General features: G+C 35.0%; 1 pseudogene; it reads right to left on the bottom strand.

The window, feature by feature from the left end:
- Positions 1–18,982, bottom strand: part of LOC105083669 (transmembrane protein 98 pseudogene) — a 100,787-nt pseudogene that overhangs the window by 9,495 nt on the left and 72,310 nt on the right.

Genomic DNA, 18,982 nt, shown 5'->3' on the forward strand with positions numbered 1-18,982 from the left:
ACCACTGACAAATTCACTGTGTACCCCAGCTCAATCTTTGGGAACAATTCAGCCCTGCTCACTCCATGTCACTGCTCAGAGCTAGATTTGGAGCAGCTATAACTGAAGAAAATGCACAAATGTGGGCTATAGTCATGCAGATTCACAAATGCCTACACAGGGAGAACTTTAGAGCTCTGTAGGTACATGAGCCCCACTTCCTTTAGCACTCCCCCACTTTGCAGCAATTTTCCAGTGTGGGAAAAAGAAAAACACACACTTAAAGGGAAAAGAGCCAGCTCAAGCTCAATCCTCAGGGATTCTTCAGCAACTTGGGCTCAGAGTTGTCCTGTGGTAGGGAGGTGACAGCCACTGAGCAGAGAAAAAATCCTGTCTCACACCCTGCTCAGTCTCTAGCTCCACTATTCACAGTCCCATTCACAACCAAGTAATAGCTGCCAGAATACCCTACATAAATTTGTGACTGGCATCTACATCAAATCGAGGTCTCCACCAAAGTCATTGAGTGCACCCCAGCTGCATAGAGACACTCCCACATAAGAACACCCTTACAAGACCAAAATAGGTAACTGTTTCACTTAAACTCATAGAGGCAGAGAAAGTTAAGTAAAATGAAAAGACAGAGGAAAAACTCTTAATTGAAATGGTAAGGGAAAACTCATGGACAAAAATAAACAATTTAGCAGACAAAGAATTCAAAACATTGCTAATAAAAATGTTAACTGAATATGGGAAAATGATCAAGCTAAACACATTTTAACAAGGAACTAAAAAATATTTTAAAATATCTAATTGAAATTAGATATTTCAATATCTGAAATTTAAAAAAAAAAACTCTAGAAGGAATAAATAGCACACTAAGTGATAGAGATAAATGTATAAGGGATCTGGAGGATAGAATAAAGAATATTGTCAAAAAAGAAAAGCAGGAAAAAAAGGCAAATAAAAAAAGAAAGCAATATTTGGGATAATATTAAACATACCAAAATCTCACTGTGTGGTTTCCAGAAGGAGAAGAAAGAGAGAAGGGGGTAGAAATTGATTTCAAGATATTATGGTTGAAAAATTCCCAAATCTAAAGGTGGAAACAGATATTTAGGTACAGGAAGCACAGAAGGTCTCAAACAAAATAAACCCAAACTAACCCACATCAGGATAAGTCATAATTAAAATAGGAAAATTTAAAGATAAAAAGACTACTCTAAAGGCAGCAAGGGAAAAACTAAAAACCATATATAAATGAATCCCCATAAGGCTATCAGCTGATTTCTCTGCAGAAACTTTACAAACCCATAAGGGAATGGCATGATATATATGATATATTAAAAGTGCTGAAAGGGGAGAATGGCCAACATAGTGGAGTAGAAGGATGCTCCTAACTCAACCAGTCCCCTGAATACACCTAGAGAGATATCCACGGAACCAATGTGTTCAGAACACTTGCTGAAATTTAACAGAACATCACCTTCTTCAAAAGACAAAAGTTGTAGCAATCTGGTAGAAGAAATGGAAAAAAAAAAAAAAAGGAAGAAGAAAAAGGAAATCAGTGCAGGACCAGTCCTGAGGGGAGGGAGAGGAAAATGAGGAATAGTGCTTAAACACTGGGTCTTCCCATTTCCAACAGAGAGGCCAGTGAGATGGAAGGGGAATCTTCAAGTCTCAGATCTGTACAGCCCTTGACTGTCAGAACTAAGTGAAATGAGAACAAAGGGTCTTCATGACCCCCAGCTCTAGACGTGAACCAGAGGGAGTTAGATGGGAAAGGCTGCTCAAACCAGTTGAAGGACTGGGGCCAAATGTACAGAGTCAACCTCAGGAGACTGGACTGTGCTGTGCAGCATGGCTAGGAGGGTATACAGAACAGAATAGCCTGTGACTCATTAAAAAAAAAAGCAAAACAACACTGCCATTGTGCATTGGAGGAAGAGTCTCTGTAGCCTTTCCCTCCACAGACTCCTAGCAACATTGCTGGCACCTCAGAAGAAGAGAGGTGAGGCTCAGCCACAGCCACCATATTCCCTGTGTGCAGATCTCAGGAGGAGGTGGAGTTGAAAACTGAAGCCATACCCAGGGGGTCTGCAAACCTTGTAAGCATGACTGAGATTTATTTACAGCCCCAGGCAGAGGGAACCATTCTCGTCCAGTGCTTTTGTGGTCTCATGCCACTAAGAAAAAGGAGCAAGGAGTGGAGTTTTGGCACAGAGCAGGGGTGAGGGCTGGTGCAGTCTTGTTCTGAGCCCACCTACATTGGCACTGGGATGCAGTGCTGCACTGAAAGGGAGAGGACCTGAGGGCATGAGCTGAGGGCCTCTGCAAGAAGCAAGTGGAGTTCCAGTAACTGCAGCAGGGCATGGGCAGGAGCAGGGACAACCACAGAACAAAAAATGAGGCCCTGCTCAATAGACAGGGCAGGATCTGGCCACCACACTTTCCACACCCTCAACCAAAGGTATAACAGCCAACAGCATGGAAGGAAGCCTTGCCAAACATCCATACTTAAAACACACCTTGCGATGAAATTATTAGAAGTCCACTGTCTGCACGGGAATACATTCTCTCTTTTTTTTCCTTATTTTTTCTTTTCTTTTTTAATTTTTAATTTAATTTTTTCAAATTTTTATGCTTTGTCTTCCTTTAATCTCTTTTAAAATTGTCATTTTTAATATTTTATTTAAAAATTTACTGCTTTTTACTTTTTTTGTTCTGTTTTTCTGGGTTTATTTTTTAATTTATCCTCTTTTTAAACAAAAAAATCTTTATTTGTTTTGTTTTGCAGAAGAACAACTCCCAAATAAAAGAATAAGATAACTCCTCTGAATAAATGGTCAATGAAATAGACCTTGACAGTCTACTAAATCATGATTTTCAAAAGGGGGTGATCAAAGCATTGAAGGAACTAAGAGAGACTAAGAGTGAATAGAGACAGAATACTTCAAAGTGGAAACTGAAACTATAAAGAAGAGATAGTTAAAAAGAGAAAACTCAATGGCAGAGATAAGAGCCAAGCTAAAGCCTGTAAAAAGCTGCCTAGACAATGCAGATGAATGAATAAGTGACTTAGAAGACAAGATAAATCATCTAATCAGAACATCAGACAGAAAAGCAAATAAAATAAGTGAAAGCAATAAAAGGGACCTATAGGACAATATAAAGCTTGCCAACCTACATATAATAAGCGTCCCAGAAGGATAAAGTAGAGCAAAGAGGATTGAAAAGGTATTTGAAGAAATCATGACTGAAATTTTCCCAAACGTAAAGAAGGAATCTGAGATCCAAGTACAGGAAGCACAGAGGGTCCCAAACAAGAAGAACCTAAACAGACCGACGTGAAGACAAATTAAAATGAACATGGTCAAGGTTAAAGATAAAGAAACTATTCTAAAGGCAGCAAGAGAAAAACAAAGTTAGTTACAAGGGAACCCACATAAGGCTTTCAGCTAATTTCTCTATACAAACACTGCAGGCCAGAAAGGAGTGGCAAGATATATTCAAAGTTGTGAATGAGAAAAACATGCAACCTAGTATACTTTATCTAGCAAGGCTATCTTTTAGAATTGAAGAAGACATAAAAAACTTTCACAGACTAGCAAAAACTAAAATAATTCAGCAATACTAAAATTATGCTAAAAGAAATATTGACAGGTCTACTCTAAATAAAAAAGAAGCTGGATGCAACAGAAAGGAGAAAATCATAATTGGAAAGAAAGAAAAAAAAAACTACCATAAGTATCAACAGAATAAACATGAAGATGTAAAAGAGGACATCAAAATCATTAAGAGTGGGAGGGGGAGGAAGAAAATATAGATTTTTTTTCTTTTCTTCTTCATTATTTGTAGGATGGGTTTGAGCTTATATGACTATCAGTTTAAAACAAACAGACACTGTAATGGGTTATGTACATAAAAAAAATAAGGTAAACACAAGACAAAAGCTAACAATAAAGTTACAAAAACCAAAAAGAAACCAAGATAATGCAAAGGAAAATTATCAAACCACAAAAAGGAAAAGAAAAAAGAAAGGAACAAAGAGGAAATATCAAATCAACTGCAAAACTAAGATCAAAATGGCAATAAATACTCATCTATCAATTATCATAATGTACTTAATGGTTCAATCAAAAGACATAGAGGGTCAGATTGGGTAACCAAACAGGAACCTACAATATGCTGCGTACATGAGGCCCACTTTAGGGCAATGGACACACATAGATTGAAAGTGAGAGGATGGAAAAAGATATTCCATGCAAATGGAAGTGACAAGAAAGCAGAAGTAGCAATACTGATTTTAGACAAAATGGACTTTAAAACAAAGGCCATAAAGAAAGATAAAGAAGGACACTATATAATGATTAAAAGAGCAATACAACATGAGGATATTACACTCATTAACATATATGCATGCAATATAGGAACACCTAAATACATAAATCAAATACTAACAGATATAAAGGGAGAAATTGATGGGAATACAATCGCAGTAGGAAAATTTAATGCCCCATTAAAATCACTGGACAGATCTTCCAGACAGAAAATAAGGAAATGGAGAAACTATATAAAATAATTTGATTGGTTGATATATTCATAACATTACATCATCTAAAATAGAACATAGATTCTTTTTGAATGTACATGGAACATTTTGTAGGATAGGGGCATGTACTCAGACACAACAAATTTAAAGGTATAGAAATCATTTTAAGCATATTTTCTAACCAAAATGCTATGAAAATAAAAATCAACCATAGAAAAACAAAGGAGAAAAAAAAAAAAGAGAGCATAAAGATTAAACAATATGCTACTAAAAAATCAATGGGTCAATGATGAAATCAAAGAAGAAATTAAACAATATTTGGAAATGAGCAACAATGAAAAAAAAATACACAAAATATATGGGATGCAGCAAAAGCAGTCCTAAGAAGGAAGTACATAGTGATACAGATCTTCCTCAATAACAAGAACAATCTCAAATAAACAATCTAAACTACTACCTAAATAATTAGAAAAAGAAGAGCAAACAAAATCAAAAGTCAGCAGAAGGAAGGATATAATAAAGATTAGGGAGGAAATAAAATAGAGATTACAAAATGATGAAAAAAAATTAATCAAAGCAAGTGCTTATTTTTTGAAAGAATAAGCAAAATTAACAAACCTCTGGCCAGGCTCACTGAGAAGAAATGAGAGAGAAAACAAACAAACAAAATAAGAAAGTCAAATGGAGAAATTAAAACCAATGCCACAGAAATACAAAGTATCATATGAGAATACTATGAATAACTATATGGAAACAAGTCAGATAATCTAGAAGCAATGGAAAAGTTTCTGGAAACATACAATCCACATGACTGAGTCAAGAATAAACTGACCATTTGAACAGAAAGATCACTAAAAATGAAATAACATCAGTAGTGAAAAAACCTTCCTGCATATAAAAGTTCTGGACCAGATGGCTTCACTGGGGAATTCTACAAAACATAAAAGAAGAATTCATACCAGTACTTCTCAGAATTTTCCAGAAGATTGAAAAGGAGGGAGTACTTCCAAACTCATTCTATGAGCCACTATAACTCTGATACCTAAATGAGACACAGACACTACCAAAAAGCAAAGTTATAAGCCAATATCACTGATGAAAATACATACAAAAATCCTCAACAAAATATTAGCAAACTGGATCCAGCAGCACATAAAAAAAAAAAAAAATCATACCCCTCTTCCAGCCAACATGGCGGAGGAGAAGGATGCTTGTAATTCACCCTGTCCCAGAAATACACCAAGACTCACATCCACAGACCCACTCAGACAACCAGAGCACCTGTGGAACTCCAACAGAACATCGTCCTCTTCAAAAGACAGAGATGCCAAAAATCTGGTAGGAGAAAAGGAAAAAAGAAAGAAAAAAGCTAAACAGTGTGGGACAGGTCCTGTGGGGAGGGAGCGGCAAAGGATGACTGGCGCTCGTTCGCTGGGACTCCCCTCTCCAACCGAGAGGCCAGTGGGATGGAGGGGGAGCCTCCGAGGCTTGGATCTGTACAGAGTAGCCCTTGACTGACAGAACTAAGTTAAATGGGCACAGAGGGTCGCCATGACACCCAGCCTGAGATGTGGGCAGCAGCTGGGGGCTGGGCCAGGCTGCCCGAGCAGGGCAGAGGATGGGGACGGCTGCACTGAGGCAGCCCCAGGGGACTGTAGGGAGCTGTGTGCAATTGGTGTGGGTGCACAGGACAGAACAACCTGGACCCTCCATAAAACAACACTGCTGATGTGCCCTGGGGGGAAGGGTGAATACCCCAGTCTCTGAAAACCTGCAGAAAGTTTTCAGGTGAAGAGAGGTGGGGCTCAGGCACAGCCACCATATCTTCCTGTGTTTAGCACCTAGGTTGGGGCAGGGGTGAAACCTGCATCTGCACCTAAGACCTTAGGAGCCTAAAAGGCCAGATGGAGACTTGTCTACAGCGTGAGGCAGATAGGATCCTTCTGCCCTGATCTCTCAGATAACTTGCTCCACCAAGACAAACAAGGAGCTGGGATTTGACCCTGAGCAGGGATGGGGCTGTTTCTTGGTCTTCCCTGAGCCCGCCTACAGAGGGTGCAGCAGCACAGAGCTGTGGAGCGACTAGCGCTGGGAGAGGACGGGGCCCCCCACCTTTCTGGCAGGAAAGCAGCCCCTGACCACAGTGCTGGGAGGGGGCATGACCCACCTTCCTACCTGGCCAGTCTGCAACATTTGACAGTGGCATCTGGAGGGGTAGTGACCCGCCCGCCCACAGCAAAGGAGAGCTGCACCTGACCCAGTGTTGGGAGGGGGGATGATCTGCTTGCCGACAGGCACTGGGAGCAGCACAGAAGGTGCCAATGGAGGGCCTATGGAAACAGCAAGATGAGCTTCCAAAGCAGGATGAAGACAGAAAGACTTTGCATTAAAAGCACACAGTCTCCAGGAGAAGACCACCCCTGATTTTTTTTTTAATCTGTTTTAACATGTTCTATTTTCTATTACCCTTTTAATTTTTACTTCTTAAACAATTATATATACTCCCAGTTCTAAACACTTTTAAATTTGTAAAAAATATTTTTATTATTATTATTTTTAAAAATCCACAGCAATTCATTTTTCTATTGGTTTTGATGTCCTGTTAATGATTATACACAGGTTTCAAATACATTTTTTCCCTGTTTCTCTCTTTAAAAGTTTTTAAAAAACGTCTCAACCCAATTGCTATTCGGGTTCAACTCGGTCTTCTATTATTCATTATACACAGTTTTCAAACCTTTTATTCACCTTTCTTTTTAAAATTTTCTTTCTTTCTCTCTCTCTCTTTTTGTTTTTATTTTAAGCGTTATTCCTACATACATGTGAGATAGATAAATAAATAAACTCTGTAAGGACCACAATAGATAACTGATACTCCATAAACCACAGTGCCAGAGAGACATGAGCAAGATGAAGAAGCAGATAAACCATTCCCAATTAAAACAACAAGAGAAATCACCTGAAAGAATGATTAATGAAATAGACATTGATAGCCTACTAGACCAAGATTTCAATAAAGGAGCAAAGTACTGAAGAAACTAAAAGAGATAGTGTTTAGAGACATAAAATATGACAAAAATGAAATTGAACCTATAAGGAAGAGCCAAGTAGAATTGGAAAATTCATTGGCTGATATAAGACATGATCTAAAGGCTGTAGAAAGCAGACTAGATAATGTAGAGGAACAAATTAGTGACCTAGAAGACAGGACAACAGAAAGCACTCAATCAGAACAGCTACAAGATTAAAAAAAAAAAAAAGAAAGAAACAAATGAAAATACCATAAGGGACCTTTGGGATAATATAAAGCATGCCAATTTCCAGAAAATATGGATACCAGAAGGGGGAGAATGATCAAATGGGTTTGAAAAGGTATTGGAAGAAATCATGACTCAAAACTTCCCAAACTTAAAGAAGGAATCAGATATCCAAATACAGGAAGCTCAGAGGTTCCCAAACAGGAAGAACCCAAATAGACCCACAGCAAGACATATCATAATCAAGATGGCCAGAGTCAAGGATAAAGAAATGATACTAAAGGCAGCAAAAGAAAAACAAAGAGAACCCCCGTAAGGCTCTCAGCTGATTTCTCTACACAAACACTACAGGCCAGAAGGGAGTGGCAAGATATATTGAAAGTCCTGAATGAGAAAAAGATGCAGCTTAGGGTATTCGATCCAGCAAGGCTATCCTTTAGGATAGAAGGATATATAAAGAATTTCACAGACAAGAAAAAAGTACAAGAGTTTAGCAACACTAAATACATGATAAAAGAAATATTGAAAGGTCTACTCTAAATAGGAAAGCAGCAGGATGCTACAGAAATGAGAAACTTACAACTAGAGAGGTGATAACTCATGAATTACAAATAAACACAAAATTGTAAAGGAAGACATCAAAATCATTGGGAGAGGGAGTCAGTAAAATAATAGAATATTTTTCTTCTTTCTTTTTAAAAGTTTTTGTTCACAGTAGGATGGGTTTGAGATCATGTTACTATCAGTTTAATAAAAACAGTTATAGTAATGGGCTAGTAGACTTACAGAAAAGGGTAACCACAAGCCAAACACTTACAAGGGAGTCACAAAAATTAAATAAAATCCATGATAATACAAAGGAAAATTACCAAGTCACAAAAGAAAGAAGAAAGTAACAAGGAGGATATACCAATTCAATTGCAAACACAAGTTCAAAATGACAATAAACACACATCTATCATTAATTACTATAAATGTTAATGGACTAAATGCTCCAGTCAAAACACACAGAGTGGCAGACCGGATAATAAAGCAAGAACTTTCAATATGCTGCATACAAGAGACACAATTTAGGGAGAAGGACACATATAGATTGAGAGTGAAAGAATAGAAAAGGATATTCAATGTAAATGGAAAAGACAAGAAAGCAGGTGTTGCAGTACTGATTTCAGACAAAGGTCATAAAGAAAGATAATGAAGGACATTTTATAATGATTAAAGGAGTGACAGAAGATGAGAATATTACACTCATTATATATGCACCCAATATAGGAGCACCTAAGTATATAAAACAATTACTAACAGAGATAAAGGGGGATACTGATGGCAATATAATCATAGTTGGAGATTTTAACACCACATTAACATCACTAGGTAGATCTTTGAGACAGAAAATAAATAAGGCAACAGAGAAATTAAATAATACAAAAGAAAAATTGGACTTGGTGGATACTTTCAGAGCATTATACCCCCCCAAAATAGGATATACATTCTTTTGAAGTGCACATGGGACATTTTCCATGATTGATCATATACTTAAGCACAAAAGAAACCTCAACAATTTTAAGAGGTTGGAAATTATCTCAAGCATCTTTACTGACAACAATGCCATGGAACTAGAAATGAGCAACAGAGAAACAAAGGACAACAAAAGGAAAGCTTGGAGATTAAACAATATGTTATTAAAAAACCAATGGGTCAATGAGGAAATCAAAGCTGAAATTAAAAAATACCTTGAGACAAATGAAAATGAAAGCACAATCACACAATATTTATGGGACACAACAAAGGAAGTGCTAAGTGGGAAGTTTATAGTGATACAGGCCTTGCTCAAAAAAGAACAATCTCAAATAAACAATTTAACCACCAGCTGAAAGAACTAGAAAAAGAAGAAAAAAAACCCAAAAGGCAGCAGAAGGAAGGCGATTATAAAGATCCGGGAGGAAATAAATAAAATGGAGATTAAAAAAACAGAAAAATATCAACGAAACCAAAAGCTGTTTTTTTGAAAAAGTAAATAAAATTGAGAAATTCTGGCCAAACTGACAAATAAGAAAAAAGAGAGAGCATAAATTAGCAAAATAAGAAAGGAAAATGGAGAAATTAAAACAAATAAAATAGAAATACAGAATATCATATGAGAATATTATGAAAAACTATATGGAACCAAACTGGATAATCTAGAGGGGATGGACAAGTTTCTGGGAACATACTGTCCACCAAGACTGAATTGAGAAGAAACTGACCACTTGAACAAACTGATCACTAGAAATGAAATCAAAATAGCAGTAAAAAACTTCCCTACAAATAAAAGTCCAGGACCGGACTGCTTCACTGGGTAATTCTACCAAACATACAAAGAAGATCTCATACAAGTTCTTCTCAAACTCTTCCAGAAGATTGAAAAGGAGGGAATACTCCCAAACTCATTCTATGAAGCCATCATTACCCTAATACCATAACCAGGCAAAGACACCACCAAAAAAGAGAATTATAGGCCAATATCATTGATGAAAATAGATGCCAAAATCCTCACCAAAATATTAGCAAATAGAATACAACAACTAATAAAAAAGATTATACATCATTATCAAGTGGGGTTCATCCCAGGGACACAAGGCTGGTTCAACATACGCAAATCAATCAGTGTAATACATCACATCAACAAGAAAAAGGATAAAAACCACATGATTATCTCGATAGATGCAGGAAAAGCAGTTGATAAAATACAACACCCATTTATGATAAAAACTCTTGCCAAAGTGGGTATAGAGGGAACATATCTCAACATAATAAAAGCTATATTTGTCAAACCTACAGCCAGCATAGTACTCAATGGTGAAAAACTCAAAATCTTCCCACTAAAATCTGGGACAAGACAAGGATGCCCACTATCACCACTCCTATTCAACACAGTCCTGGAAATCTTAGCCACAGCAATCAAGCAAGAGAGAGAAATAAAAGGGTTCCAAATTGGAAAAGAAAAAGTAAAAGTGTCACTATAAGCCAATGACATGTTACTATATATATAGAAACCCCTAAAAGGGCCACACAAAAAATACTAGACCTAATTGGAGAATTCAGCAGGGTAGCAAGTTACAAGATTAATGTCCAAAAATCAGTTGCATTTCTTTACATTAACTAGGAATCAACAGAAAAAGAAAGTAAAGAAACAATCCCCTGTAAAATAGCACTCAAAGTAATAAAAACCTAGGAATAAATCTAACCGAGGAAGTGAAAGGATTATATACAGAAAACTATAAACCATTGATGAAGGAACTTAAAGAAGACTTTAATAAATGGAAAGATATCCCATGGTCTTGGACAGGAAAAATCAATATTGTTAAAATGGTCACACTGCCCAAGGCAATCTGCAGATTTCATGCAATTCCTATCAAATTACCCAGGACATATTTCACAGAACTAGTACAAATCATAATAAAACTTATATGGAACCATCAAACACCTACAATTGCCAAAGCATTACTGAAGAGAAAGAAAGAGGCTGGGGGAATAACTCTCCCATACTTCAGACAATACTATAGAGCTACAGTCATCAAGAAAGCATTATATTGGTACAAAAACAGGCATATAGACCAATGGAACAGAATACAGAGCCCAGAAATGAACCCACAAACTTTGGGTCAACTAATCTTTGACAAAGGAGGCAAGAATATAGAATGGAATAAAGACAGTCTCTTCAGCAAAGGGTGTTGGGAAAACCGGACAGCAGCATGTAAATCAATGAAGCTAGAACACTCCCTTACACCATACACAAAAACCAATTCAAAATGGATCAAAGACTTAAACATAAGACAAGATACAATAAACCTCCTAGAAGAAAACATAAGCAAAACATTATCTGACATACATCTCAAAAATATTCTCTTAGAACAGTCTACTCAAGCAGTAGAAATAAAAGCAAGAATAAATAAATGGGACATAATGAAACTTATAAGCTTCTGCACAGCAAAGGAAATCATAAGTAAAACAAAAAGACAACCTATGGATTGGGAGAAAATTTTTGCAAATGAAACCAACAACGGCTTGATTTCCACAATATATAAGCAGCTCATATGACTTAATAAGAAACAACCAAACAACCCAATCCAAAAATTGGCAGAAGACCTAAACAAGCAATTCTCCAAGGAAGACATACAAATGATTAATAGGCACAAGAAAAAATGCTCAGTATCACTAATTATGTGGGAAATGCAATCAAAACTACAATGAAATATCACCTCACACCAGTCAGAATGGCTAACTTTCAAATATACACAAATGACAAATGCTTGAGAGGCTGTGGAGAACAGGGAACCCTCCTTCACTGCTGGTGGAAACGGAATTTGGTGCAGCCACTATGGGAAACAGTATGGAGATTCCTCAAAAGACTAGGAATAGACTTAATGTGTGACCCAGGAATTCTGCTCCTGGGAATATATCCAGAAGGAACCCTACTTCAGGATGACACCTGCACCCCAATGTTCATAACAGCATTATTTATAATAGCCATGACATGGAGACAGCCTAAATGTCCATCAACAGATGACTGGATAAAGAAGAGTTTGTTTATTTATTCAATGGAATACTACTCAGCCATAAAAACCGACAACATAAGGCCATTTGCAGCAACATGGATGCTCCTGGAGAATGTCATTCTAAGTGAAGTAAGCCAGAAAGAGAAAGAAAAATACCATATGAGATCACTCATATGTGGTATCAAAAAAAAAAAAAAAAGCACACACAAACAAAGCATAAATACAAAACAGAAATAGATCATAGATATAGAATACAAACTTGTGGTTGCCAAGGAGGCGGAGGGTGGGAAAGGATAAACTGGGATTTCAAAATTGTAGAATAGATAAACAAGATTATACTGTATAGCACAGGGAAATACATACAAGATTGTATGATCTTATGGTAGCTCATGGAGAAAAAAGGTGACATTGAATATATATATATATCTTCATGTATAACTGAAAAATTTTGCTCTACACTGGAATTTGACACAACATTGTAAAATGATTATAAATCAATAAAAAATGTTAAAAAAAAATCATACCCCATGATCAAGTTTGATTCATCCCTGGAACACAAGAATTGTTCAACATATGCAAATCAATCATGTGATACACCACATCCACAAAAGAATGGGAAAGACAACGTTTTCATCTCAATAGATGCAGAAAAAGCATTTGATAACATTCAACACCCACTTATGATAAAAACTCTTACTAAAGTTGGTATAAAGGAGCATAGCTCAGTATAATAAAAGCTATTTATAATAAACTCACAGCCAGCATAATTCTCAGTGGTGAAAAACTGAAAACCTTCCCACTAAAATCCAGGATATGACAAAGTTACCCATTCTCACCACTTCTATTCAACATAAACTTGGATGTCATGGCCACAGCAATCAGACATTCAAAAGAAATAAAAGGGATCCAAATTGGAAGAGAAGAGATTAATTTGTTTACTATATGCAGATACATGACACTATATGTAGAAAACCCAAAAAACTCTACACACAAAAGAATACTAGAGCTAATAAGAGAATTTGGCAAGTATGCCGGGTATAAGATTAATGTATAAAAATCATTGCATTTCTTTACAGTAATGATGAATCAACAGGAAATGGTAGTAAAGACATAATCCCTTTTACTATTGCACCCAAAACAGTAAAATACTTAGGAATTAATTTGATAAAGGAGGTGAAAATCTTATACATGGAGAACTACAAAGCATTGATTAAGGAAATTAAATATAACTTAAAGAAATGGAAAGATATCCCATTCCCTTGGATTGGAAGAATCAACATCATTAAAATGGCCATACTGCCCAAGACAATCTACAAATTTAATACAATTCCTATCAAATTACCTAGGACATTTTTTACAGAATGGGAAAAAATAAATGATCCCAAGATTTCTATGGAATCACAGAAGATCCAGAATTGCCAAAGGTTTATTGAAGAAAAAGAATGAAGCTGGAGGATGAACTCTCCCAGATTTCAGGCAATATTTCAAAGTGACAGTAATCAAAATAGCATGGTATTGGCATAAAAACAGGCTTATTGGCTAGGACATCCAAGTTTGTGTTGGATCAATGGAACAGAATAGAGAGCCCAGAAATAATTCCACAGACCTATGGTCAATTAATCATCAACAAAGAAGGCACTATATACAATGGATAAAATACAGTTTCTTCAGCAGGTGCTGTTGGTAAAATTGGATAGTAGAATATAAATCAATGAAGTTAGAACACTCCCTCACTCTATAGACAAAAAGAAACTCAAAATGCTTAAAGACTTAAAAATAAGACAAGACACAATAAATCTCCCAGAAGAAAACATAGGCAAAAGATTCTATGACTTAAATCTTACCAACATTCTTCTAGAGAAGTCTACCCAGGCTATGGAATTAAGAGAAAAAATAAACAAATGGATCTAATTAAACTCATAAAATTTTGCACAGCAAAGGAAACCATAAGCCAAAACAAAACAAAACAAAACAAAACAAAACACCACCTAAGGAATGGAAGAAAATATTGGCAAATGATCCAAATGACTAAGGCTTAATTTCCAGAATATATAAACAGCTCATAAAACTTAATAACAAAAATACAAACAACCCAATCCAAAAATGGGCCAAAGACCTAAGCAAGCATTTCTCCAGTGAAGATATATGAATGGCCAGTAGACATGAAAAAGGTGCTCAATAGCAATGAATATCAGAGAAATGCAAATCAAAACTACAGTGAGGTATCACCTCATACCAGTCAGCAAGACCATCTTTCAAATGTCCAGACATGATAAATACTGGAGTAGGTATGGAGAAAAGGAAATCTTCTTACACTCTTATTGGGAATGTAGTTTGGTGCAACCATTATGGAAAACAGTATGGAGATTTCTCAAAAAAACTTAAAATAGACTTACCATATAATCCAGCAATCCCACTTTTGGATATATATTGTGAGAGAACTCTAATGTGAAAAGATACAAGCACCCCAATGCTCATAGCAGCAATATACACAATAATCAAGACATGGAAGCAACCTGAATATCCATCGACAGATGACTGGATAAAGAAGTTGTGGTATATTTATACAATGGAATACTATTGTGCCATAAAAAATATAATTCCACTTGCAGCAACATGAGTGAGCCTAGAGATCATCATTCTAAGTGAAGTAAGCCAGAAAAAGAGAGAAAAATATGATATAATATCACTCATATGTGGAATCTAGGAAAAAAAGGACACTATGCACTCAGCTACAAAACAGAAACAGACTCTTAGACTTAGTAAATAATCTTATGCCTACTGGGAAAAGTAGGAGAGATAAATTTGGGAGTTTCATATTTAAAAATCTTAGCCACTATGTGTAAAAATAGATTAAAAAAATAAAGTTTCTTTTGTATAACACAGGGAATTATGCTCGATATCTTGTAATCATCTTTAATGAGAAAATATGAAAAGTAATATATGTATGTGTATATAAGCCTGAGACATTTTGATGTACACTACAGACTGGCACATTGTAATTGACTGTACTTCAATTTAAAAAAGTACTGAAAGGGAAAACCTGCAATATACAAAACAACACAGCAAGGTTCCATTGAATAGATGAATGGAATGAGAGAGAAAGATGTTCTCAGAGAAGCAATAATTAATAGAATTCAATTAATACAAAACTTACCTTTGAAAAATTGTTGAAGGAACCTCTTTAAATGAAAAAAAAAAAGAATCCATAGAAGGAAAATCACACTAGGAAAGGTAGATATACGAATGAAGACTACTTAAATAAGCTATGTAGATTAAAAGTCAAAAAAAATTGTCAGGACACTTATAACTACAATAAGTATGTAAGGGGTAAGCATGAAAATGTGAAATATGATATCAAAAACAAAAAATGTGGTAGAGCAGAGTAAAAATGTAGATCATTTAGAATATGTTTGTACTTGAATGACTATTACTTTAGAACAAGTAGATATAATTTGGGTCAATGTATATGTAATCACAAATCAAGACCTATAATAAGTACACAAAAATCAATTAGAAAAGAACCCAAGAATACTACTAAAGAACATCATCAAACAATAATGAAACAAAAAGAAGATGAAATGGACAGAGAAGAACTACAAAAATAATTGCAAAACAAGTAATAAAAAGACAATAAGTCCATATTTATCAACAATTAATTTAAGTATCAATGGACTAAAAGCTTCACTCAAAAGATGTAAGATGAATAATTGGATGTTTTAGAAAAGACCCTTCAATAAACTTCCTACAAGAGACTCACTTCATGATAAAGATGCACACAGACTGAAAGTGAGTAGATAGAAAAAGATATTTCATGAAAACAGAAAGATCTGGAAAACAGAGTGGCAATACTCATATCAGAAAAATATAATTTTTTAAAAGGCAAAACAAAAGACAAAGAAGGGCATTATTTAATAATGAAGGGATCATTACAAGAAGAGGACATTACACTTGTTAAAATATACTCTTCTGATACAAAAGCACCTAAATATATGAAGTAAATACTACCAGACATTAAGGGAGAAACTGACAATAGTTCTAAAAGTGGACTACTTTCATACTCCACTGACATCAATGGGCAGATTGTCCAGATTGAAAATCAACAGACAATAGTGGTCTTAAATGACATAGTAGACCAGTTGGACTACATATCCACAAAGCATTATGTCCCAAAACAGCAGAATACACATTGTTTTCTGTGCACATTGAATGTTCTCCAGGAGAGATCACATATTAGGACACAAAACAAATCTCAACAAATTTAAGAGAATAGAAATATCAACCATTTTTCTGACTGATATTTATTGCATGTGCTTTCACTATGTTATTTATAAGATGATGTTATTAAAATTTTAGTTTACATGACATTGTAAGGTCCTTGATAGAAAAGACTACACATCAATCACATCAATATTCTTAGCAGAGAGGGAAGTATCTGACACAAAGAATATAGGAGGAACATAGCGATGATATATCTATCAATGGAAATATTTACAATTTCATTAGGAATTGTGGAATTACAGTTGATAATGAATTAGAGTATTGTTTAATATAGTCTAAGTAATTTTCTAAATCTAAGGATTCAAGTTATAATCTATGAGGTTAGCACACATTATTTTCCAACTAATAATTTTATTTTCATTATATTCATGTAAATTGCAGATATAATAATTAATACTAAAAAGAAGTAGTGCTATGAACATACAATTATATAGTAAACACAGCTGGAATTTATTTTAATAAAATTTTGTATGGAAAATCATGTTAATATTAACAATGCACAAAATGTGCTTAATGATGAGTTGGCAAAAATGAACATTGCAAAGTTAACTACTAACTACACCAAGAAAGAGAACACTGATAGAACTATAGAATAATTTTCCCTTGGCTTCTTTCAAGATTTTCTCTCTACATTTGAGTTTCTATGTTTGAATGTAATATGCCTAAGTGAATTTATTTTTTTATCCTGCTTGGTGTTTTATGAACTTAGTGAATCTATGGTTTTGTGTTTCTCATTAATTTTGGAAAATAATGAGCTGTTATAACTTCAGATGTTTCTTATCTCTTTTTGTCACTCTTCTTCCCATATTCCCATTATGTATTTTACATATTTTGCATTTGTCCTAGATCTCGTGCATGTTCTGTTTTTTTATTTAATTTTTATTTATTTATTTATCTTTTTTTAGTTTCAGAAATTTGTAATGACATATCTTCAAACTCATTGATCCTTCCTTGTCTATATTCAGGCTACTGATTAGCCCCACAAAGGCATTCATCATTTCTGTCACTATGTTTTTGATTTCTAGTATTTTTTTATTGTTTCTTAGAAATTTTATTTCTCTGCCTACATTATACAACTGTTTTTGCATATTGTCCTCTTAGTCTATTATACCCTCCCCGTTTATTTTGTTTTGTTTTTTGTTTTTGTTTTTTCTGTTTTTTCTTTCTTTCCTTCTTTCTTTCTTTCTTTCCTTCTTTCATTCCTTCTTTCTTTCTCTCTTTCTTTCTTTCTCTCTTTTCTTTCTTTCCTTCTTTCTTTCTCTCTCTCTTTCTTTCTTTCTTTCTTTCTTTCTTTCTTTCTTTCTTTCTTTCTTTCTTTCTTTCTTTTTCTTTCTTTCTTTCTTTTTCTTTCTTTCTTCCTTCCTTCCTTCCTTCCTTCCTTCCTTCCTTCCTTCCTTCCTTCCTTCCTTCCTTTCTTTCTTTCATTTTTATTTTTATTTTTTATTTTTTTGCCTTTTAGCTTCTTGAATGTTTTTGTAGAAAGCTGAACATGATGTACTGGACAGAAGGAATTGAGGTACATAGGAATTTTGTGTGGGGTTTTAGTTTTTTTGGCTGTGAGGCTATGTGCTATAGCTAAATTTTTCTGTTTTGTCCTTGTGTTTGTTTCCCTTGTTGTCTTTGAATTTCCATAGAGTCTTCTTAAAAAGAGTCTGAACATTTCAATTTTTTTCAACTCTAATCTCCTGTTGCTGTACTGACTGATGTAGTGGTAAAGTGTGGGTATTGGGGTAGAAAAATTAATTTCTAAATTTTTAGCTCTAAATATCAGAGGTTTTCTTGACTTTCTGTAGTAAGGAAGCTCTCTCTGTAGTAGCAGCTGCAGTTATAGTTAACTACTAAGTGAAGTTACAGTAAATTGTGATCATTCTTTAAGGACCATCTCTCTTTCTGAAATGGCAAAATTGTGAGAGGTTAAAGAGGGCACAGAGACTAGAAGGAGCCATAGTTTCTTAATCTGCTACCCATCAGACTGATCAGAATATAGTCCCATTTACCATAGGACTAAATGCAGGATACCATGAACAGATATATTTTTCCATGATAAGAAAACTTAATTTTCACTCCACACTACACCAAAAATTAGTATACTTTCTTCAGAGGAAATATATGTGAATATTCAAATCTGTACAGCTGAATTCCATTTTTTTCTATTCTTAAATCTAATTGGTTTATAATATACCTGCTAATGGGATGTCAGCTTCCCTAAAACATAACTCAAGGTTTGAGATCTTAAGGTATTATATTCAGTGAGACACATGAATTCAATGATAGGTTTAAAAGTCATTCTTTATATGAGTTAGAAATTAGTATGTATTGAACGAAGCAATAAATTAAAAAAAATAAGTTTTTGTTACCTTACATCTTAATTGTAT

The sequence above is a fragment of the Camelus bactrianus genome, chromosome 14 (genome assembly GCF_048773025.1).
Source record: "Camelus bactrianus isolate YW-2024 breed Bactrian camel chromosome 14, ASM4877302v1, whole genome shotgun sequence".
Taxonomy (NCBI): Eukaryota; Metazoa; Chordata; class Mammalia; order Artiodactyla; family Camelidae; genus Camelus; species Camelus bactrianus.